At 39.8% G+C, this 23,786-nt stretch overlaps 1 protein-coding gene across 2 annotated transcripts in view; it reads right to left on the reverse strand.

Annotated features, from left to right (window-relative positions):
• FMN2 (formin 2) overlaps positions 1–23,786 on the reverse strand; it is a 342,456-nt gene that overhangs the window by 264,509 nt on the left and 54,161 nt on the right. The gene's annotated exons all lie outside the window — the stretch shown is intronic.

Genomic DNA, 23,786 nt, shown 5'->3' on the forward strand with positions numbered 1-23,786 from the left:
AAATATTCCTCAGCATCAACAGTAAGTTACAACAGATAGATCAGTTAGTCAAGCTTGACCCTTAGGGACAGTCATTGGCCATAACTGAGAATTCAGATTCCTGGGGTCAGCTAGAACTGTACCAGAAAGTGTCACATTTCACACCTGGCCAAGCACTTCCGCTATTCATGCCTCTCTCAACTATTCATATCTTGATCAACACCAGAGGCTCTGCCACTTAGCTTACTGAATATCAGAAACAGCTTTTCAGTGGTGAAATGAGCGGTTTGTTTAATTAACATGAAGTTAGAAACGAGCTCTCAGGGGTGAAACTGAAGGGATTCCATACACGTGGATTGACCAAAACATGAGAGAATGTCCTCATCTTTAGAAGAACAGAGTAAGACTCAGGCAAGGGAGGATGGGCATGATGCCCGGACAGCCGCTGGTTTAGAAAGACATCTCCTGGCTATTGCAAACCATTAGGCACAGGATCCTGCTCCCCGCATGTCCGCATCACCTTCCACCTTTCGTGGAAGGTAGAGCCAAGTATCTACCCGAGCAACACGCTGCACACTCCCTGACAAAGGGATTCTTGCCTAGAGAGCTTCATCATCCTAATAACAAACCCACTCAGCCTTGGACTTCATTTGCTCCATATAAAAGAGGTAGCACCAACAGCCAGAGGATAAACAGTTTCACGAGGATTCCACACTCCCCCCAATACAAAGTATGCTAAAGCACTCTAGACAATGCCACACAAACAAACAGACAAAAAGTTCGGTTTGTCCTCCAGGCTTCCAGCCTCAGCCCAGGACTGTCATACATTACAGTGCTGTGACGTGCTCAAAACACGGTTCCACTTGCAGAAAATAAGCATAACGCAGTTCCTTTCATGGCTCGTTAACGTCTACAGGTGCCAACTCTTCAACCCGACTACCACTTAAATTTTTCTACGTGCCTCCCACCCACCTCCCAGGTTCATCTCTCCACCGTTCCTGAGTCAGCTCCACTCCACCAGAGGCCCTCCCTTGTCCTCCACTCACAGAATCCGTCAATCACTAGAGTCTAGTTGAAGCCCCAGCTCACCTGGACCACTCCGGAACCAGCACACCCGCCACCCTCGTTTTGACGATTCTGGTGTGCTGTCTGGAATGGTGACTTAGCACTTTCCTGAGCGTATCGCCGCTTCCCTCAAATGCACTGAAGCTCCTTCAACTCGAGAAGTGTGCACACAGGTCCTGTTAATCCCCCCACTCTTGACAACATCATGAGGACTGCAGAACAGCCACTAATGTCTATTGAATTAACACATTTGTCAGGGAAAAAGAAATAAAAGAGATGGCTCGTCAATATGAGTGGTACTGTAGCTGGTAATCTCATCTCCCTCATTTGCTTAACAAGGTACCAAAAGGGTACATTGTGGGTACAATTTGGAAAACAAAGATATCAAGTTATCTATTCTATCTAAACCTACTGGCAAAGACACAAAATAAACAAAAATACAGAGTAGACAAAACTCCTAGGATATCACCAGTGCTGTAGCCCAGACAGATCTCCTAACTTTGTGAGGCCTCAGTGTTCCCACTAGGAAATCAGGAGGAACACCCCCCCGGGTCCTGTTTGTAGGGATGGCATGAGGCAGGAGCAAACACTATGAGGGGAGAGCCAAGAAAACTACACTGTTAGTCAAAAGTAACATTTTTAAATCTACATTTGATTGGAATAATCACACATTATTTCCTATATTTTAAAAATCCTTTTCAGAGGAATTCAAAATCATCCACATCAAGATCTCTCCAGAACCAACACTGAGTCTTTGCTTTATGGTGAGAAGCTAGTTGAACAAACTTGAGTCTCCAGTTTTCTTGGCATTTTTACTGACTGTCACTAAGTTTTGCATTCAAGTAATAACTGCCCTGTGGCATTTCCTGAACCAACCAGAATGTCTCTTCCTCTGCTGTATTTCCGTTTAACATTTCAGAAATGTAGATGTTACTTTCCAAGCAGAGGTATAGCTCCTTGCTACCAGGCACCATATCCTATATCCCCTGTTTTCCCCAAGACATTACATAATCTATATACATAACAGACACCCAATGAGTATTAAGGAAGTACAAGGTCAATGTAACCACAGGACCAGTTTAAACTGAGCCCATCTTGTTAGAAATAGAATGTTAATGTTGTCTTGCTGGGGCAACGAGCCAAAACTTCAAGTCACGTAGCCAGAGCACGCCCAGAGGAGAAAATTAACGCCTGGAACCAGAGTCTCCCCACCGTGGAACCAAAAGGACTGCGATGTGACCAGAACTTGAAAGACAGATCCTTTTCAGAATTATGGGGTCCATTTCATAGAAAGATCTGGTGTCAAAGCCCTTTACACAACTCACCATCGACAGTCATTTGTATTCTTTCAATCAAAGCCTGTCTTGCCAGGGCTTCCACATACCAGCCTGCCTTCCCTAATCCCTTAAATTGCACCCCAAACCCTGCATCGAGGAGACAGATGTGAGAGCTTTGTCTCCTGTCTCCTTGCGAGTCGACCTCACAATAAAGCCCTTTCCTTTCTCAAAAGCTGGTGCCATAGGATTGGCTTTTATGCTTGTCGGTTAGTGAGCCCTTGCTCAGTGACAGCAAGATCAATAAGAACTGTCTTGTAACAAATCAAATCATAGTTTTCTATCTCAGCGAAAACAGGAATATGTGTCCCATGCCCCTATTCCACCCCCTTACATTCTCAAGGTCTGTTTTAACTTTTGTTGAACTGGGTCATTTCTTCCTATTAAAGAAAACAAGTACCAGCTTTCTACCATAGGCAGGTCAGAAGATTTAAAATCACAACTAAAAGTGGCATACATAGATCACGGGCCTGCTACCTCAAAAAAGAAAAAAAGTTACTTTTAGCCAATATTTCCCCATCTTTTACCTGAGTTACAAATAATAATCCTCAAAACAACTCAGAGCTATAATCCACAAATAGCTTATTTTAGAGGGTTCACTAGAAAGTAATAATGCTCAAAGTTAGGCATTCTAAGAGGCTTCATGGAGATTTTTCTAGCCATGATGAGGCTTTAGTCATCACCTTACGCTGTTTCAGGTGAACGTTTTTCTGACAGTGCTATACACCAGAAACTGTCATTGCCCATTAGTCCGTATAGTGAAGCAGAAGCTACATCACTCTCAGAGGGACTGCTGCCCTTCCCACTGGGGTTCCCCTGACACATCAGTGAGGGGAGATGGGACGTGCACACACGTGGGGATAAATCTTAGACTGGGTTCCTCACTTCCTAAGAAGCTCTTGGCACTGCCCCAGCTCAAGTGTCCATCAAGGCCAATGGATCTCTAATTGAGTGGTAAAATACAGTAATTGTATCTCAGACATTCTAGGAAGTACCATCTGTCACCAGCTATCAGAAGTCTGACTGAGGGGGAAAAACGTGAAAAAATTGACCAAAAGTATGCAGCTGCTTCATTTCTTTCCATATCCTCTATCCACCGCAGGGAGCATAGATAAGATCTCTCTCAGGCTAGCAGAGGACTCTGCACCTGCACCTGGTCACACTGGCCTCACCAAGGCTTCCGCTCAACTGTGTTGGGGGTGACCTCTAAGAAGAAAAGACTGCCGGGGCCACTGGAAGAGGCTGCTGCAAAGTCCAGCCCATTATACAGAGTTTCTGCCAGACGTTCTGCAGATAAATGTATTATTAATCTTAGAAATTTACAGCTTCATCTGAAGAATTCAATGGTTGGATGGCATTTTGAGTTTCTTGGTGCTTTTTAAATCTTATGGACCATTGTGTTGATCAGATTTGCTTTTTGTTTCATCTATTAGAAAATCTGAAATAAGTATGCCTGTGGCCCACTTGCCACAGGTTTTGGGTTTCAGAACACATGGTTTTCATTAGCCTTATTCCTTGTTCCATTTTACGTTCTTCCCCAGTTTTGTTTTCTTTTGTCATTTTTTTAATCTTTTCACTGATAGCTAATTTTTATCTTATAGTATCTTACTTTTCTTACTAATCATTGTAAATACTTTTTGGAATAAAACGGCAATAAACATATTATTAGTATTAGGGAAATGACGAAAGATCCATTTATTTATCTATTGTAACTCATGAACTTTTTACAAGGTAACTGGCTGGATAAAAGGTAGATCCACTGATAGTAGACCGAACTGTACTCACAGTGTTCGGGTTTGCATTGATCACGTAAGTATAAAAAAAAGACCACAGCACAACTCTGTAGAACTGCTTTGAGACAGAGGAGAGAAGAAAATAATTAGTAGCACACACACCAGCATCCGCTGGGTGTATTATTTGCTAATCTTTCTTTGAATGTTCTAAGTAGCTGTAATCACAGTGCACATGCTTTTATAAATACACGATAGGTATTTCTTAAATCACTGTATCTCTTCACACTTATAATTTATATTTCTGCCATAATCTTGATACAATTAAGATTACACTTTAGCCATGTAATCAGCTGTACTAAATGGGATTTAATAGAGCTGAATGCAAGTGCCCAAAGAATCTCTGGTTTGCATTCAAATAAGAAGTTAGAAATCTGGACAGGTATATAAAAATGACAAATACAAATGAGTAAGAGTAACATCAAGATGAGTAAATCTAAAGATGAGCTGAGGTCTTTGAAAATGTTTCAGGATAATATAAAGGAATGTTTTCTTAACTATGTTCAAAAGAAGCACTGACATTACTACCAGCGACATTGTAAATGAATGCAAATTTTCTGGACGGAAACTGAGCATCAAAAGAATTTTAAAATAGATTCCTTTGGAACCAGCAATTCTACTTACAGAAACTTCCCCTAAGGGGAGAATAGATCAATGATATGCAAAAATATACATATACTAGAATACATTTATTCCAGTGTTCTTTATGTCTTAAAAAAGGGGAAAAAGAATTTCCAAAAATAGCAATATGAATAAAAATTACAGTATGTACAAGTGACCAAGAGTCATTAAAATCATATTGCATCAAATTCCCTGTAAAATTCTGTTCATGATATGTTGACGGGTGCAAGTAACTGGCTGTAAATTGTTTGTACCTTATAAAAATAATACACAAGGTGATGACAGAAGAGGTCATTAGAATCAACCCTTCTGGTGGAGACTAAAAAACACGAAATATACATACACAATCTGCTTAAGGGCAAAGGAAAGGGGAGCAGCACGTTAAGGAAGAATTGCCAAGCCAGGATCCAGGCGAGGACACACACCAAGGGAGCGGAGGCTCCTGTGAGAGTCTGAGCGCACTGCAAGGGGGGAAATTGCAGGGCAGTGCCCTGAAAGGGGGCTGGCCCTAGTGACACCCCTGGTTTGGGGTTAAGATTCAAAAGACTATCACACTAGGAATAAAGGTAAACTGGAAGTAGACATAAAATGACATAAATGACATAAAATGAGAAGGCATCAAGCCGCTGATTTCAGAAGCCCTAGGAAACCTCAAAGGATAAATGTAAAGAAAACCACCCCTGGGTGCATATGGTAAAACTATAGAAAAAAAAAGGAAAACTTCAAAAGCAATCACAAAAAAAAGATAACCTTCAAAGAAGCAATAAATAGAACATTTTTGTTAAGAAGTCAGTGTGATTGGAAGCTACACACAATGATCTTTTTCACATGCTGAAACAGTCTACTAGAATTCTACACCCTGTAAAACTATCTTTCAAGAAAGAAAATGAGAGAAATCTATTTTAAGACAAAAACTACTAAAGAATTTGTCAACTAGCAGACCTGCAATTAAAGGAAATACAACAAACTGCTCTTCAGGCAGAAAGAAAATAATCCCAAATAAAAGCCTAGAGACACAGGAAGAAAGAAGCAAAGCAAGGAAAGAAGATTTCATAAAGACTGACAGTATAAACAACAATAATATCTTATGAGGTTTAATAGAATTAAAATAAAAGAACAATAACATGGACCAGCCCCATGGCCTAGCGGTTAAGTTCAGCATGCTCCACTTCCCGGGCCCAGGTTCAGTTCCCGGGCATGAAATCTTCCTCAGCAAAAACAAACAAACAAACAAACCAAAAAAACATGCAACATGGGGGTGGAATAAATTAAACTTAAAAAATTTAAGTTTGCTTAATTTGTCTGGAAACAGGAAGTACCAACATAAAGCAAAAATGTGTGTTGTTTTTAAACATAGTCACTAAAAGAACTACCAGAGGGAAAAATGAAATAGTAAAAAAGACTTGACGGACTCCACCCCCCAAAAAAGATAAAGGAATATAAAACAGATGAAACAAGTAGGAAATACATAATAAAATAGTATTTTAGATGAAACTACTGAAACAATTGTATTAAATGTAAATGTACTTAATGTTTCAATAAAAAAGAAAAGATTGGATTGGACTGGATAAAAAATGAACTCCAATTGTATGCTTTTTATAGGAGATACAACTAAAACATAAGGATATATAAAAGATTACGATTACTAGAAAGGAAAATGATATAACTTGTTAATGTTAACAAAATAAAGAAAAGCACAGCTATATTAATAGCAAATGAAAGCTTTAAGGCAAAAAATCACCCGAAGAAAAAAGGAAGAAAACCTACTATTGATAAAAATTTAATTCATAAGGAAAATAAATAATTCTAAAATGTATGACAATAACACGGCCTAAAGTCTATGCAGCAAACTTGGCAGAGCTACCAGGGGAAAAGAACATAGCCATAGATGGAGTGGAGTAACTTTCCCATAACTGCTAGAATGAAAGGAATAAACTGAGTGAGGATATGAAAGATCACGATTAGCAAGTTTACCTAAGGGACTTAAGTAGAGCATTTATCCCAAAACATTCTTTTCAAGCACACACAGCACATTTAGGAAAACTGACCACTTCTTGGGCTCTACAGTAAATTTCAACAAATAGCAACATACTGAAATGATGAAGAATATGTTCTCTTAACACAATGCGATGAAATTAAAAATCAACTTGAAAAAACGAAAGTCTCTGTATGTTTGGAAATAAAGCAATACAATTTTAATTCACTCATTATTCAAAGAACATAACAGAACCAAAATAAGAAAATATTTTTTAAATGAATGATAATGCCAACACTATATATCATAACTATTGGGATGCAGTTAGTAACTTTAGACATCAATTTTTAGATTTAAATGCACATATTAAAAAATAAATGGCTAAAAAATCAATGTTAAATATCCCTCTCAAGAATATAGAGGGAAAAAAACCCCAACAATTTAGTCCAAAGGGAGAAGGAAGGAAATAGATAAAAGTACTAATAAAATAGTGTCAAAAGAAGTCCTCTAAAAAGCTAATAAAATTGAAAATCTGACAAGTATTATCAAGTACAGATACAATTAACCAATGTCAGAATGAAAAAGGAAACATTATACAGATCCTATAGACATTAAAAAATAGTAAGAAGATACTAAAGTAAGTTTACACCAAATATTTTTAAATATTAGATAAAATGGATAAATTCTCTAAAAATATGTAATTTAACCAAAATTGGCAACCAACTAAAAACTTGTGAGCAGCCCCATAACTGAAATGAAATTCAAAATTAAAAACTGTCTCACAAAAAACACGCCAGACTCAGGTGGCTAGGCAGACAAATTCTGCCGAAATACTTAAGGAAGAAATAATACCAATCTTACACAAATTCTTCCAAAGAATAGAAAAAGAGGGAACACTTCCCAACTTATTTTATCAGACCAACATAACAGAGGTACTAAAATCGAAAAAAGGACATTAGACAAAAGGACAAAGAGTGATATAGCACAGGCAAATTGGGTTGATTCCAAGAAAATAAAGTAGGCTTAACATTTAAAGTAAATCCGTGTAATATTCCATATTAACAATAAATAATAAAAAAAAAGTATTCTCAGTAGAGATAATCAGAAAAACATGTGATAAAATACATCACCCATTCACAACAGAAATTCTCAGGAAGCTGGGAATAGAAGAAAACCTGCTTAATCTGATAAAATGATGAAACGTTGAAGATTGGCATTAAAATTTGGGAATGAGAAGAGAAAACAATGCCACTATCACCACTCTGTCTTCTATTTAACAATTATTCCTATTCAGTATAGCAGTTGTTCAACAAATAAGGCAAATAAGAGGAAAGAGAAGAAATAAATGTCCTTATTTGTGATGCCATGATGGTATACATAAAAACCTCAAATAAGGGGCTGGCCCCGTGGCCGAGTGGTTAAGTTTGCGCGCTCCGCTGCAGGCGGCCCAGTGTTTCGTTAGTTCGAATCCTGGGCGCGGACATGGCACTGCTCATCAGACCACGCTGAGGCAGCGTCCCACATGCCACAACTAGAAGAACCCACAACGAAGAATACACAACTATGTACCGGGGGGCTTTGGGGAGAAAAAGGGAAAAATAAAATGTTTAAAAAAAAAAACAAAACCTCAAATAAATGTACAGATAATGTACAGATAAACTACCAGAAATAATAAATTTTGCATGGTTGCCGAATACAAAAATCAACATGCAAAAATCAACTGTACTTCTCCATTAGCAACACAAAACAAACTTTTACAGACACTTTAAAATAATACTTTTATGATACTAGTATAAAAATAGACACACAGACATATGGAACAGAATAGAGAGCCCTGAATTCAACCCCCACATACACAGCCAACTAACATTTGATAAGGAAGCTAGGAACATCCATTGGGAAAGGAGAGTCTCTTCAACAGATGGTGTTGGGAAAACTGGACAACCACATGAAGAAGAATGAAACTGGACCCCTATCTCATACCACTCACAAAAATGAGCTCAAAATGGATCAAAGACTTAAACATAAGACCTGAAGCCATAAAACTCCTAGAAGAAAACACAGAGAAAGGGCTCCTCAACACTGGTCTTGGCAATGATTTTGTGGATATGACACCAAAAGCACAAACAGAAAAGAAAAACTCAACAAGTGGGATCACGTCAAACTTAAAAGCTTTCGCACAGCCAAGGACACAATCCACAAAATGAAAAGGCAACCTAGAGACTGGGGGGACAATTTGCAAACCATGTATCAGATAAGGGGTTAATATCCAAAATTTATAAAGAACTCATACAACCCAATAACAGAAAAAACAATCCAATCAAAAAATGAGAAGAATTAAATAGACATTTGTCCAAAGATGATACCCAAATGGCGAACAGGTATATGAGGAAGCACTCAATATCACTAACCATCAGGAAAATGCAAACCAAAACCATCCTGAGATAGCACCTCACACCTGTAAGAATGGTGATCTTCAAGAAGACAAGAGATAAGTGTTGGAGAGGATGTGGAGAAATGGGAACATCTGCACTGCTGATGTGACTGTAAACTGGTTCAGCCACTATGGAGAACAGTATGGAGATTACTCAAAAAATTAAAAATAGAAATGCCATACAATCCAGCAATCCCACTTCCGGGTATATGTCCAAAGGAAATGAAAACTGGATATCAAAGAAATATGCACTCCCATGTTTATTGGAGCAGTATTCACAATAGCCAAAATATGGAAACAACCTAAGTGACCACCAACAGATGAATGGATAAAGAAGATATGGTATATAAATACGATGGAATGCTATTGAGCCACGAGAAAAAAGGAAAGTCTGCCGTTTGCAACAACATGGATGGACCCTGAAGATATTATGCTAAGTGATATAAGTCAGAGACAGACAAATATCGTATGATCTCTCTTATATGTGGAATCTAAAAAAACTGACATTATAAAAGCAGAGAGCAGAATGGTGGTTCCCAAGGGCTGGGGGTGGGGGAACGGGAGAGCTGCTGTTTAAGGGCACATACCTGCAACCAGTAAATAAGTCAGTCCTGCAGACCTAACACTCAGTGCAGTGACTACAGACAAGGAAACAGCACTATAAACATTAAACTTGCTCAGAGACTAGATTCTGTCCCAACACTAGAAGCAATGCTAACTGTGTGATGTGACAGAGGTGTTAACTAATGCTACTACGGCAATCCTATTGTAATATAAACATATTGTGGGGGATCAGAATTTGCCACCCCAAAAATGTCTGTTTGGCTTGATCATTTTTAAGAATGAAAGACTCTGAAAGAAACTTTGACCTTCCCCCTAACTGCTGAAAAGAATTTAAGATAAAAGGCCTGTTCGAGGAAGGAGTTAACACCATAGGAAAACTGTAGTGTAACGTAAAATGTGCCTCTCGGGTCACATTGTCTATAGGTGGCCCAACAAACACTTGTTTATCAAACACTTGCTTTTCCATCTGCACATGAATTGTCTTCCACCCTCTGAAGTCCCAAACCACCACCCCCGACATCCTCCTCTGTCTTTAGCTGAAGATGGTATTTAAGGTGGCCACTTTGGCCATTCTGGCAAGTTATTCAGTTTTCCTGAGTTTCTCCCATGTATACATGTTACTAAACTTGGTTTTATTTTCTCCTGTTATTCTGTCTCACATCAATTTAATTCCTAGACCAGCCAGAAGGACCTAGAGGGTAGAGGAATTGTCTTCCTCCCCTACAATACCAATTATGTTATACACTGTAAACTTACACAACATTGTACGTTAAATATAATTCAACTAAAAAAAAAACTTAGGGGCCAGCCTGGTTAAGTTTGCACGTTCTGCTTCAGCAGCCCAGGGTTCACTGGTTCAGATCCCGGGTGCAGACAGGGCACCACTTGGCAAGCCATGCTGTGGCAGGCTTCCTACATATAAAGTAGAGGAAGATGGGCTCGGATGTTAGCTCAGGACCAGTCTTCCTCAAAAAAAGGAAAAAAACTTTTAAAATAGCATTAAAAACATCAAATACCTAAAAACCCACTGAATAAAAATTTGCATGGCCTGTATGCAGAAACCTATCAAACTCGATGAGATTCTGCAGAGCAAAGGAAACCATCAACAAAATGAAAAGGCAAACTACGGAATGGGAGAAAATATTTGCAAATCACATATCTGATAGGGGTTTCTAACTAAAATATATGAAAAAGTCATCTAACTCAATAGCAAAAAAAGAGAACAGGAAGAAAGGAAAAGCTTAACTGACAAAGGATTTGAGTCCATAATAAAGTTGCCCCAGTCACTAAGAAAAATAAAATCATCTCACAGAAAAATGAGCAAGAAACTTCAAAGGAGGATACACAAATAAATATAGAAAAAGTTATCAACCACATTAATAATTAGGGAAAGGTAAATTAAAACCACAGTGATATAACATTACACATCCACCAGAATGGTTAAAGTCATACAAAAAATAAAAGAGTGACCATACCAAAGTTGCCAAGAATGGAGAGCAATGAGAATTCCCATACACTGCTGATGGGATTGTAAACTGGTAAAACCACTTTGGAAAAGCATTTAGTCACATCCCATAAAGCTGAATATATGCATATCCTATGACCCAGCAATTCTAGTCCTAGGCATCCATCCAACAGAAACGTGTGCAAGTGTCCATCAACAGAAATGTACAAGAATGTCCAGAGCAGCATTATTTGTAATCACTCAAAACAAAACACAGGCATGCTCATAAACAGCAGAATAGCTAGATAAAATATGAAATCTTCATACAATGGGAAACCATACAAAAATGAAAATAAACTACAACTTCATACAAACTTAATGTGAGCCATAGAAGCAGACAGAAGAATGCATACTGTAGGATATTTATATGAAAGTTCCCGAAGCAGGAAAAATTAAACTACAGTGTTTTAGGACTGATACTAGGGTAGTGAAATCATAAGGAAAAGTAGGTTGTGATTACCATACAAGTCAGGACATTAGTTACCTTTGGCAGCAAGAAATGGGGATTACAGGAATTTTCTGAGATGCTGTCGATGTTTTATTTCTTGACAACAGTTACACAGGCGGTCAATCTGTGATAAATCATTGAGCTATACTTCTATACTTTTCTATATGTAAGCTATACTTCCCACTGTAAAAGCTTTTACTAAAAAAATCAAAACGTTGAATTGCCTTGGCACATATGTCAAAAAATAAACTGACCAAATATATGTGGGTCTATTTCCAGACACTCGATTCTGGTCCCATCAATCTCTATGTCTACCTTTCTATCCTTATGTCTGTACCACACATCTTAATAAATGTAACTTTACCATCAGTCTTGAAACTAGGTAGTATCTGTAAGTCAGCCAACTTTGTTGGTCTTTTCCAAAACTATTTTATCAGGGCCAGCACAGTGGTGCAAAGTTCACACGTTCTGCTTTGGCAGCCCGAGGTTCGCCGGTTCAGATCCTGGGTGCAGACACAGCATCACTTGGGCAAGCCATGCTGTGGCAGGTGTTCCACATATAAAGTAGAGGAAGATGTGCACAGATGTTAGCTCAGGGCCAGTCTTCCCCAGCAAAAAGAGGAGTTGCAGCAGATGTTAGCTCAGGGCTGATCTTTCTCAAAAAGAAAAAAACTATTTTATCTATTCTAGTTCCTTTGCAAATCAGTATTTATTTTAGAATCAGTTGTCAGTGTCTACAAAAATGCCCCCTGGGATTTTTATTGGGATTATGTTGAATCTCTGGATCAATCTGGGAAGACGCGACATCTTAATATTGAGTCTTCCAATTCATGGTGGCAGAGCTTGCATTTCCTTAGTTAAGTAACCTTAGCAATGTTAAGTAGTTTTCAGCATACAGATCCTGTACGTATTTTGTTAAATTTATCTCTACATGTTTCATGTTTTCCATGCTATTTTAAATGGTATTGTTTCTTCAACTCTATTTTCCAATTGTTTGCTGCTAGTACACGGAAATACAATTGATTTTCATATGTTCACCTTTGCTTCATGAATGTCTTAAATTCACGTTTTAGTTCTAATGGTTGTTTAGTATAGTCATCAGAATTTTCTATGTGAATAATCATGTCATCTGCACATGAGAAAGTTTTACTTCTCTCTAGTCTTTATGCCTTGTATTTCTTTTTCTTGCCTTAGTTCAATGGCTAGAATCGCTAGTATAATGCTGGACAGAAGAGTTGAAAGTGGGCATCTTTGCCTTGTTCCCATTCTTAGGGAGAAAATATTCAGTCTTCACCATTAAACTTGTCAGCTGTAGGTTTTCCATAGGCACCACCTACCAGGGTGAGGCCATTCCTTTCTCTTCCTAGTTTGCCAAGAGTTTTTACTATGAATGGGCATTGAATTATGTCAAACGCTTTCTCTGCAACTATTGAGACGATCATAAAATTTTCTCCTTTATGCTTTGATTGATTTTCAAATGTTAAACCAACCTTGCATTCCTTTTTATATATTGCTGGATTAAATTTGCAAATATTTTATTAAGGAATATCCTATTTATTTTCATCAGTGATACTGTCTGTAATTTTCTAATCACTTTGTCTGGTTCTGGTATTAGGGAAATTTTAGCCTCATAAAATAAGTAGGACAGTGTTCCCTTCTCTACGTTTTGAAAGAGCTTATGTAGGTTAAAGGTTAAAGGTTTAAAGGTTAGGTGGAATTCACTAATGAAGCCACCTCAGCCCAGTGTTTTCTTTATTTTGTTAACAACCTTGTTTTATTAATAACAAAAAAGTTTTAAAGGGGGGCAGGAGTGCAAACAATACTAAAAGAACTGTGCATATGTATACACAAATAATATGTATGTAAATAATTCTTGTGCACTGAGAGAGTATGAAAAAGTTGTAAGAGCTCAAGAGAAAGTAAAAACACCCATACTGCCATGACCTTGGTCTTTTATAAATTTTCAAACCCTCTCAGTGAGCATTATTATTGGTAACTAGAATCAAAAACAATAAATGGCAGTCAGAGTCATCCATCAATGGGATGAGATCTCCTCATGCTCTGTTCTGAGCCTGTAATGAGGGTGTAGAGCGGCTTTCTGACTTGGTATGAGTTTGGAATAAAGTACACTTCACTTTGAAGATCCTATTAGTTTATTTCACTAGCCTTCCACTTCTCACACAGACAGAACAAAGTAATACCTGACTCTTAAAGGCTAAGGAATACCCTTTTGAATTCCATCACCAGAAAAAGAGACATGATGGTTCAGGTGTGTCGGGAGTGGGGCTGTCACTGCCCAATAGAGAAGCAAAGGACTTAGAAATAAGGGCAGGGAAAAATAATGTTGAGCCTGGAAAACAGAGAGCATCTTCCAAACGACTAGAGGTCATCTAGAAGACACTGACACAATACCTTTCATTTCTAATGAGGCTATGGCAACTCACTTTAAGCTCCAGTGTATGAGATGGAAGACAGACATAAAGAGAAATTTCATGAGGTATATTTAGAAATTGACATAAAAACAAGTCTTTATGATTTTGTCTTAGTTGAACAAACAGGCCAGCTTCTCAAAATCTCTTGTGAGTCTCTGACTTTTCACCACAAGAATATTCTACCATCAGCTAAACATAAGGCAAGTAACAGACAATCGCAGAATTAACGGAACAAAACAAAGCAGTCAGATTAGAGAGGAAATAGGTTTCATAATGGCTTTTCTCAAATCATTTTGTTGGCTCAAGACATGAGAGGGTGTATAAATATTAGGGAGCACTTGAGCTACCCCCACAGCAACTGAAGATACTGGAAATAGTGTAACTCTTGTTTTTGATCATCTTTATAGAGGATGTGACTGGTCACACCATGACTACTGTCAATCTAAACACTTAAGAACTCTGAACGCTTAAGAAAACACCACGAGAGTTCTCTTTGCTGGGCACCACGAACACAGTTTGGTGGGAGAAGAGGGGTATTCACATGAGGACAAGAGTGAGAATTAAGATTCCGAAGCACGAATAACAAGTACAATATTAAACATAAGACAAATATAGTATTAATTAGCTCAATTCTTAAAAGATGTTACATCTGAATGGAAATACTTAAATCAGCAATATCCAGCCTATCACTTTCTCAACTAGAGATTTTAAGAGAGTGTAGACAACACAGAGGGATGCATTAGGGGTTTAAAAGAAAGATAATTAACAAGGAATCAGGCACCATGACTTGACAGGTGCACCGGTCAAGATGCACTGACTAGAGGGACTGGGCAGGACCTGGGGAGATCACTAAGTAGGTGGATCAAATTTGGGCATGGGGAAGGAGACGCAGTTACGGGATTTTTAAAAAGTATTTGACCTACATTTAGAAGTCCATTTCTGTTCAACTTGACATCTGAATTATTGGTTGACTGCGAAGGAAAAAAAAAAAATCACTGTAGTCTAAATGTTTCTTTCCTAATCATACATTAGGGAGGAAACATGTCTAACCAACCTTGCCTGTGCCCTTGATAACAGTACTTTATATAACATCCATAATGCTCTGAAATCACCTGGGGAAGTCAGGTGACTTACCCAAGGTCATAGCAAATCCAGAAAAAACAAGTGAGATTTTCTACATCCAGCTTAGCAAATGAGCTTTCCAGTAATACACAGAGTTTATACTCTGAGATTTTGAAAAATAATGCTTTAAAAAAATCCAAGCCGACTATAACTTGACATTCCGGCTGGATTAAATATTTAACACAGCTTCTAGCATCACCCAGCTGAAAGAAAGAAACACAAATGGGGGAGGTGGAATCCTGTGGCAAACAGGAGGATACTTGGGGAGTTGAAAAAAATTTAAACCCCAGTTCCTACTACTAGTTTTGTTACATTCCTTAAGCTCCCTGAACCTCAATTTTCCCTCCATAAAATGAGGATATTATGAGATAATTTTTGCAAATCACGGTGCCTCAAGCTCTATAAGTGTTCAATAAACAGTACCAACAATGGCTATTAATAATAGTTAACATTACAATCATTTACTACTTTCACCTTCAGATAACCCAGACGTGAAGGAGATTGTTCTGTTATGCCACTTCTGAAAAAAAGTAAAAATAAATCATACAGCGTAGCAGCACAGAGCCATAACAAAAGCTATTATTTCTCTCAGTGACTGACATTTTAAGGAAAGCATTAACCTAACACAAGGATGACTAAGAAAGCACCATTTTAATGAAGCGCACACTCCCACAGATTCCTCGCCACCCACACACATTTCAGTTCTCAGGAGTAATTAATAGGGAGCAACCACTCTATTCCAGACACATTGGAAAATGCTATAGTTAGAGTTCTCTACACTCCTACAGCTTCAGAAGATGGTCAGCCCATAAAATGCTCATTAATAGCACAGCATTGTAGGGGAGACAATAATTTGTCATAGTCAACAATGAAAGCTGTTCAGTAAATCTACAGTTTTATATCGTCAATAGTTATAGGACTTCCATCACCCAAAAAAGTTAACTTTCATTTCTAGATTTCAGCAAGTACAATAAAGAGTAAACGAACTTAAAAACAAATACTTCTATTGTCTTTCCACTCTTTCTAAAGCTTTCCAAAGCCTTTTCAAGTAGCAAAATAAATCTTTTTTGTTTCTAGATCTTATTCTTTCTTCTCATCTTTCCTGTGTATTATTCTCAGATGACTAACAACTACGTCTATTAATCTAACACATAACACCACTTCCTGAGTACTGCTACTAACCTGCCGATGTTCAAATTCCATCTTCTTGGTCAAAACATTTTGCTGCCTCTTTTCTGACGACAGGTCCTGACACACCTTTTCTACTTTGCATGAGGCCTTCCCACCACAAAAGTGGATTATTTCTCTTACCATCCCGGGACCAACCAGCATCTCCAGCCTGCCACTCTAGCCTGCTCTAATTCAGCTGTTGGAAGTGTTAAAAAAAAAAATTCACTCCTTTGAAGCAAGCTCAGTCTGTTCCCACACCATTACTGGAACCAGAATCCTGACTCAGCATTACCTCCCTAGCACTTCCTTTGAAAATGCAGCATGAGCAACATGGATGAGTTAAAAAGAAACTCCTCTGCAGTCTTACGTAGGTGATCAATTTGAGCAGGTAATCAATACATTTTAAGTATCCTAAAATAAAATTTCATAAGCAGCGACTGGTTTGGAATTTAAATAAATGGTTTTGGTCTGCCTCAACCCAGCTGAACAACTCCCTCTGCATGGACTCTTTTCAGGGATACAGATTTACAAGAATCCCAAGTTTTAGCCACTACTAAAACAAAGACATCTCATTAGGTTTGACGTGCCAGTATCCAGATGGTCAGCTTTTCTTAACGATGCAGCTAAGACGTCCTTTTGTGGATTAACTGTGAATTGTTTTGAGAGTACAAATTATTAAAAATTACTCAATAAAACATCTCCTATCCAGTCCCCGAGCTGGAAACCTTGATTTTTGACGACACCACACATCCCAAATCTGGTAAATCGCCAAAACCAGTCATCTCCAATGCAGACAGGTCTCCAGAATTAGCCTCTCCTTCACCCCGCCCACTGTGGCTCTCAGACCCAGTTTTAAAGATTTCCATAATCTCTTCCACAGTCACCACCCTCCTGCTGCTCACCTCCCACCTGGCAATACGTCTTCTTCATCAAAAGCAAAGATAAGCATGTTCATTTCTCGCTACCAAAACCTTTCAGATCTGCAATGATTCAGGCTCCTGATCTGGCATACGAAGACACCTTCTCACAGGGCCGTCTGCCCATTCCTGTCCCGTCCCTTCTTTCAAAATCACCCTTTGTTTCTGCCACCCTGGACCACTCACCTTTTCTGAATGTGCAGGGTCTTTCAGAGCCCCATGCCTCGAGGCAGACACTAGTTCTTCTCTCAAGGACAACTTGGCTTTTCCACCTAGCCAACGCCTCTGCCTTCAGGAGCAGCTCCAATGCCACCATCCCTCTCGAGTGGGGCCTTTCTCCCCTGTCATTCCCCAGGCAGTAAACTGCTTCATCTTCTGGGTCCACAGCACTTTGTAGTATCTGTACCAGAATTTCCTCCATTTAAACTGTGATTTATCCTTCACATGTTGTCTGTCTGCTCCCCACTCCCAACCAGACCATGAGCTCTCCTAATACACGAACTGTGTCTTATTCCTAAGTGGGCAGGGATTTTAACATATATTGACTCCTCCACTGCACGTTCGTTTTATTATGATCTAACAAAAAGTGCATGAAACTTAAGCCAGGCAGCTTTGGAGTTTAAATCATCAATCACAACTCCATCTTTCTCTAGGAACTCAGCTGTGGAACCTTGGCTTCCTCACCTACAAACTAGTGACAGAACCAGCTCATGGGAAGAGAGGGGATCTTTTTGAGAACTAACTAGGATGAAATGAGATGACATACAAACACTGCCTGGAAAAGTCCTGGCATAAATCTAACAACAATAACAATGAGGAAACGGCTCTCCTGTCTGCTGCGCAGCCGTTCTGTGCTGGGCACTGCGTCAGCCCCTTACCGCCCACGTGCTCATTAACCTCCCCTCTTATCACCTAGGAGCGAAGGCCCAAAGGACAAGCGAGCTGACCAATGCCCCTTGGTGAGCACCTGGCAAAGCCAAGACTCACACCTACTCTATAACGTTAGTTCGCTTACCTAAGTGCCTAATATTTTATCTGATCCTCACCAAAAGCCCTTTTACTTTCTTCATTTCATAGATGAAAAAAACTGAGGCTCAAATAAATAACTTGCCCCAAATCACATAGCTACAGGGTGAACGAGCTAGGATTCAAATCCAAGGGTGTGCAAACTCAAAACGCTTCAGTCAAAATCCCATGGACTTAGAAAAGCTACAAACGTCCTATAGAACAGAAGAATGATATGCACCTCAGGAAAAGCACCTGTGATGCGGAATTCAAAGTAAAGTAAGAGTCCCTCTGGTTAAGGTCACCAGGAAAACCTTTCCGGAAGGTTTCAAAAAGTGTTTGAAAAAAAACCTTCGAAATTAAAAGAAATTGAAAATTATTATTGGAAACCAAAAATAAGGGCTGGAGAGCATTCAGACAAAGGGGGAAATCAGCAAATCAGGGACACAGGATTGTGGGGTGTGCTGGGGACAGTGAGTCTGGCTCATCGAGGGCAGCAGGGAAAGTAATCTAGGAGAAGGCGCACGGAGGCCTTGACGGTAGTCAATGAGGCAGGAACCCGGAGCCCTCAGGACGTCTGAGAAGTAAAGGGAAATACATCAGACGTGGTCATTGGAAACAGGAGTCCCAACAAGGAGGGGTGTGAAGTAGAGGGCCCAATCCAGGCAAGAGGCCTGAAGCAGAGTGAAAACAACAGCCCAGGCCTGAGACGCAGACCCTCCGGGCAGCTGACAGACACAGTGAGGGGCCACAGTGCCATCAGTGTGGACGGCAGGCAAGGTTTTGCTCCTGGGAGAAAGCAAGACTAGTAACACCACTCCAAGAAAGTAAGACGACTTGATATGCTGAATTCAAGATGCCAGTGGAACACCGAGATCCAGGTTTTCATCAGGCAGATGGACGCACAATTAGAGCTTGCAAATGCGATGTGACCGGAGTTGAGACTTGGCACAAAAGTCAATATGCATGCACTCATGTATGTGTAAAGACAAGGAGGAGGGGCGGGGCAGGGAAGAGAAATGTAAGGACTCTACTTTGCCGAAGGGCTGCATTTTAGTAGCAGGAAGAAGAAAGGAGAAAAAACAGTATTTTGCAGCAAGCCGAGTGAAGAGGAGTTTTTGGGAAGCGTTGGTTAATTGCCTCAGACCCTACTAGAAATAAAGGAAGGTGAATTCTCAAAACTAAGGGAACAAACATCTCTTCAGAAACATCTTAAATACATCAATGACACTGGAAATGAATAATTAAGGACAAAATATGGTAGAAAAGTAACTAACTTTTAGGAATTTTGCCAGAAGAGTTAGTCCGTGTAAGAGGAAATGGAGAAAGATGACATAAAACTGCAAACTTCCCACTGACATAAGCCAGAGCCCCAGCTCCGAGTGAGTGGGCTGGACGGTTGCTGAGGAGAAGGGAGGGCATCTGAAACAGGAGGGCTGGCAACAGGCAGTGACTGCAGGGAATGAAACGTCTGCTGAACAGTAAAGCGTAAGCAGGCAGCTCAGCCCAGGCCCCTGCAAGTTTAGTGGACTCGCTGGCCACTGTTTGGTGGCCTTCTCCAATAACTGCAGACAGCTCTGAGTTGGAGAGCAGGAGGGGTAAGCAATGAGGTAGAAACTCCAGGAAGTCAAAAGGCTGAGAAATGCTAAGACAGGAGCAAGCTTATCTCTGCACAAATCTGCTTAGTGGAGTCACAAGGGTTCCAGAAAAGAATTTCCTAAACTGGTATTCCAGCATGACACCAGGTTCTAGCGTCGCTGTCTGTCCCGCAGCCTCCAGTCACACCAGCAGAAAGCACAGGCACTAGGGCCATCGTGCTGGGGGTCCCGGTGACATGGGAGCAGCCCAGGAGAGGAGAGCCTTAGAAGCTGTGCCATGACTGCTGGAACACACAAATGCAGGCACAGCCTGACCTCCTGGCACCATGAGATGAGAAGACCCAAAGGGAAGACCGACAAGGAGCATACTTCAAACAACTAAAGTCTGTCACAAGGAGGCCAATTTGAGTTAAAGGAAACGCTGAGAGGAAGTTTTTGAGAGGAAAACAAATAGCTCATTTTTAAAAATGAGCTCACAGGGACCCAGAGAAGGGCCCCTCGGTTCACATTGGGCCTGGAGAGGAGAGAGGCCAGGACCGAATCAGATGAGGAAGAGTGATGTGAAACTATAAACAACAGGGCCCCTCGTGGGAGCTACCATGAGAAGGAAGGAGAAGAGCACGAGAGCAGGTGAACCGGGATCAGCGTCCTGAATTCAAAGTCCACTGGTCCCTCCGCTGGGCCCCAGGGAGCAGTACCCTCGGTGAGCAGTAGATTGATGCTCATTGCAATCCAGTCTTATAATTAGATGCCAGCAAATGTCATGCTGAGGGGGAGAATATCTAAATGCCTATAATGAAACTTTCTTAACCAGAGGAAGCATTGCAGGAAACTGCATTCGAGATGCAGTAGGGCTCCCATCCCTCACAATGCAGGCTTCCCACACCAGAGCTTACATCTTCTCAGCGGTGTCCACGGAAGGTGAAGCTAGACAAGTGGCTCCAGGAAAACACATACCAAGCAGAAGTAGCACATACAGTAAAGCTGCCTGTTGAGTCTCTTTTCAGAGAAAGAGAAGCTAAAATAAAGGCTCAGCCTTAAAATTTGCCACCAACCACGTGGAGCACAGGAAGCCCGCTGGAAGTAAGAGAAGGATGTGTAATGAGCTCTGCTCCGCATGGACTAGATGCCAGGTGGTGCCCAGAAGGGAACTGCTTCAATGACTAGGAGAACGCACTGCCATCGGCCACAGGTATGAGTGTCATCAGGGAAAACCGAGGCCCAGCTTCCCAGCAGGGCCACGCTCTGCAGAGCTCAGACACGACTCAAGAGAATAAAACAGGCTTGAACAAGCCATTCATTCTGAAGCCCAAGGACTTAAACTACTGTAACAATTGGGACGTAGGAACCAATAAATTTATTCAGTCCAGCCCTGTACAGTCCCATTGGGAAGACGGTTTATTAACTCAATCTTGTTTCTACTACGTATCACTCACTTTCTGAAGCAACTGACAGAGGAAAGGCTCCTGTAAGAAACGTGTCCTTGCCTTTGAACACACTGTGAAGTGCTAACACATTTGTATTCACAGTCTGCAATGATTATTCTAAAATAGATTCAAAGACCTCTGCATAATAGGCACAGTGGTGAGGAGCAGGCCGTTTCAGAGTTCTGCAGACCTCAATGGGGACCATTTCTCTGCTAATTAACATCATCCAGTGTCCCTGCTCTAAAATGGACACAATACCTCTCTGTGTCATTATCAGGTGTTGTAAGGATCAAATGACACGTGTCAAACTCGTAGCAAAGTAACGGCTCAAAAAAACAGATAACTGTTGTTATTAAAAGGGTCACTAGAGGTCATTGAGTTGGACTTCATTTTGCCAGTGAGGTCAGACAATTAGTAACATACTCTGGAAACAAAATCTCTTCTCATCACCTAGCTCAGTACTCTTCAGCTGGATTTTAGTCTCAAATTATTAGGAAATGTCAGTGTGACCTTATTTAGAGCCCTGATCCAACACGGTTCCGAGCAGGAGGTGCCTTAACTGTGTTCTGCTGGGCCTTTCCCTGTGAAAACTGCTCACGCTTACAGATACCGCTGCCGGTTCCCACCTACGGAGAACGTGGCACGGACACGTGTCTTGTTTAGTCAATAGCCGTCTGACTGCTGGTACGGAAGAGACTAACGGGTTCCCATCAATACTATGTGTGGACTGTGTCTGACGGACGGTTGACCTCAAATCTGCATTTGTAGCCCGTGATATCCGTGAGCATCCACAGTCTTTATATCCTGATGTAAGCGCTTTTAAAAAGTTTTGTGAAATCCTTAAAAGTGAAAGACTATTTCAGTAAGAGTTAATCCTTTAGCTAAGAGAGACCATCGTTCAGCAAATTCAAATTGATGAAAATTCCATTTTATCAAAAAAGGAAGGTACGTTCTTTTAACCTAAAATTCAGCTTAAAGGAGCTTTAACAAGAGCACAAAAAAATCATTTAACTTTATCGACATCAGCATTTAAAACACTGGATTACTGGGCCAGCCCAGTGGTGTAGTGATTAAATTCACACTCCGCTTCCTCAGCCAGAGGTTCGCAGGTTCGGATTCCTGATGCAGACCTAGCACTGCTCGTCAAGCCATGCTGTGGCAGCATCCCAAATAAAATAGAGGAGGATTGGCAGAGATGTTAGCTCAGCAACAATCTTCCTCAGGCAAAAACAGGAAGATTGGCTACAGATGTTAGCTCAGGGCCAATCTTCCTCACCAAAAAAAATACATGTAACAAAAGTAAAAAAATAAAACACTGGATTATTTTCTCTAATGTGATTGTAACCTTAATTATATCCATATCTGTTTCATCTGTACTTGGAGAAAGAAAACCAAAAATGCTATTTTCTTGAGCAATGTATCAAGAAGCTTCCATTTCTCTCCAACATTAAAAATTTATTAAATAAAAGAACTGAAATATAGTTCACCATGGTGAAATTTTAAAATGTCTTCCAGCTCCTGTGTAAACTTGGAAATTAACACTATTCTGAGAATTTTCTTTCCATAATTCGAAACGACCAGCAGAGGGCAGAGCTAAACAGTTGATACATTCCTGTGCGTGAATGAGAAGAAACTTCCAAAATGAGGCTCAGGAGTTCTATTTTTGACTGAAACTTAGCACTCCAGTTGCTATATTTGCTGAGCTTAGAGATATGCCAAGAAGAAATGTCAACCTAATATTCTCTTCAGCACAAATGGGGAAATGAAAATCAACATTGCACTAGAATAAATTACTGTAGCAGAAATGCTTAGAATGAACAGAAGAAATGGAATAACGTAACAATAATAGCGTCTTGCTCACTTTATGCATACACACGTGGTACAATTAAATAGTTTACAAATCAAATCAGAAATACTTGATATATGTGATAAAGGGTAGAGATAAAATATCTACAAAAATCTATAAAAAATAATTTTATCTCTATCTGTACATGCATTCCATAATAACTTCTTAACCTAGACTATGCACCCTATAGACAATATTACTGAAAAAGTTTTAAGATTTTTCTTTAGGGTTGTTTGAAACTTTGATAAACTCATTAATGATTATTTTATTCTCAATCTTAATATTCTATAACATTAATGTTAATTATTATAACATTATATTATAAATATAACATTAATAGAATTAATGTTATAGAAAATTAACCCATAACCCCTTATACTTCCAAAGGACATTTCAAAAGAAACTGCTTATAAATATACAAAGGAGGAAGCACCCCCAGGGTTAGCCTGGGGTCACAGTAAACACTGAAAACGATTAAATATAAAATACTTTCTTTAAAAACAGGTTTTTATTCAGAGTTGCATTTCCACGTCTGAATATAAGCATTATACGTCT

The sequence above is a fragment of the Equus przewalskii genome, chromosome 31, assembly GCF_037783145.1.
Source record: "Equus przewalskii isolate Varuska chromosome 31, EquPr2, whole genome shotgun sequence".
Classification (NCBI taxonomy): domain Eukaryota; kingdom Metazoa; phylum Chordata; class Mammalia; order Perissodactyla; family Equidae; genus Equus; species Equus przewalskii.